The sequence below is a fragment of the Malurus melanocephalus genome, unplaced genomic scaffold (assembly GCF_030028575.1).
Source record: "Malurus melanocephalus ecotype Western Australia unplaced genomic scaffold, MMel_1.1 scaffold_775, whole genome shotgun sequence".
Lineage (NCBI taxonomy): Eukaryota > Metazoa > Chordata > Aves > Passeriformes > Maluridae > Malurus > Malurus melanocephalus.
The window spans coordinates 220,725-222,929 of NW_026624007.1; positions in this window are offsets into that span (position 1 = coordinate 220,725).

Genomic DNA, 2,205 nt, shown 5'->3' on the forward strand with positions numbered 1-2,205 from the left:
AGCACGGCCCGGTGAATGAACGGGTGAGGCGTTGGGAGGCGCTGCCCGGGCCCGTTTGGAGTCCCCATCCCCGGGACATCCCCGGGACACCCCCGGGACACCCCCGGTACTCGGGGCTGGGCTCACGGTGGCACCGGGCACAGCCCGCTCTCCACGAATTCCACCCGTCCCCTCACCCCGCTCCAGCCTCTCTTTCCAGCCTGGCTGCGATTCCAGCACCGGCGGAGCCTGCCAGGGCTGCGAACTATCAGGGGCATTTTTCAATTTGCACTCAATTATCGGCGCAGACCTCGGGCTCGGTGCCCTCCYTGGGAATTCCCAAAATAGAAGCCGGATCCTYGGTTAGTTTTTTGTTTCTGTCTTTACCCAGGAAATTTTGTTACCGKTCCCACCTGGGATATTTACACCAGAAATGCAGCCGGGTGGGAGCGGGAAGTGGAACATCACCATCCCAAAGATTCTGTCCAGCGTTAAACACAAAATTCCTTTGTATCCCCAGCCAAACCAGAACAGGAATTTTCCTCGTAGGGCTTCGTAATTTGGGACAGAGATAATTTTGGCAGATCTCACCAGAAAGTCTCTAATTTGTARAGGAATTCTGATTGTTGCTTAAAAAAGCCACTGAGGGAACAGTGCATTGGCACCTATGGAGGAAGCAGAGTTTGTTTGCCAAGTTCCAAATAACAACAAAACCAATAAACAAAGGAAGTCATCGCAGTTATTTCAATTTAAATGCAGAAGCACTTCCTCGCTTTCACTCAGTCCAAATACAGATTAARAASTGGAARGGAATTTCAATGAAATCTAAGTATCTGAAAGTGCTTAATGTTAACATTGGCCTTAAAATAAACTTATTTAAAACTTATTTGATACTGCTGTTTAATTTCACAGCTTTTATCAMCTCAATGCTATTTTATTTCCTTCATCTGCATTTGTTAATTTATGGTTCAATTTATTYCTCTGGTTYRGTGGAGWTGCTCACCCTTGTTCCTATAACACCTCAAATATGATGCATGACATGGCACTTGMARCAATTTTGGGATTTATTCATTAAATGTGCAAACAATTCCAAGYGCCAGKTGATATTTGGAATTTAGAGCAGTGGAAATCCAATGCAAGTTTAAAAGAAAAGTTTGGAGACTCCTGAGATTTTAAGCTGAACATAACCCATGCCCTCAYTTSAGCCTAGAAGCAATTATGTTGAAGAATATCAAATGAGTATTTTCCAAATTTGCAGGGAAAAATCGTAATGAAAATCACAGCCCTCAGAAAAAATGAAAGGCTTGGCTTAATGGGACATAAATTCAAATTCCTGCACAAGGAATTGGGTCTGGAAACCCACTCTGGATCAAAAGAATTGAAGGAGAACGCTCAACATTTAATTTGAAAAGATATTTATTTTGAGAATATCAACTTGCACATTATACAAAAAAATGACAAATTCAGCAAAAAAACCTATAAAATGTGTGGGGTTTTTTTTCCCTAACATATTAACATAATCATTTTCCAAAGGGTAAGAGTTGAGAAAACCAAAAATAGGCACATTTGTTCCAGTCTGTCTGCAGTAAAGTGTGATTAAAAACGTCCCTGTCTTGCTGAGGTATCAAACTGCAAACTTTGGTAATGTTAGAAAAAGACCAAGGGAGCCTTGTCAGTGGCATGGGCAATACAAAATATGATTCATAGAAAGGCCAGAATTGCTTATTTTTCATTTCCAGATAGAAATGCAGTGAAACAAARTAAAAAAAWTTTTAAAAAAACCTCCTTAATACACCTATCACTAGGAAACCTGATCCTCTGCAAATCCCCACTAATCACACACAGCTACAGTGATCCACGTTCCCCAAGAATCCGGCTGGCAAGTCACAACAATTCAGTGCTTATGAAATCAAAATTCAAAAAAAAAAATTAAAAAAAAAAAAATAGACCTTGATGGTGATTCAGAGCCCAGTCTTCCAGCAAAGGACAAAAGGCACTTAAGAATGGCTTTAGGATATTCCACAATGGCATTTCGGGACAGGGGACAGCGCTTGGCTGAACAAATCCTTCCCTAAGARAAGTCCAGTGAGGTAGTACTTCATATTGCTCCAACCACTTGGCTCTAAGCAAAGCAGCCTTCTGGTTTTGAGATATAAAATTAGCAGGAAATGGCTTTTTTTTGTTGTTGTTGTTGAATGTATAAAACCCAGTTCTTACAAAAAAAAA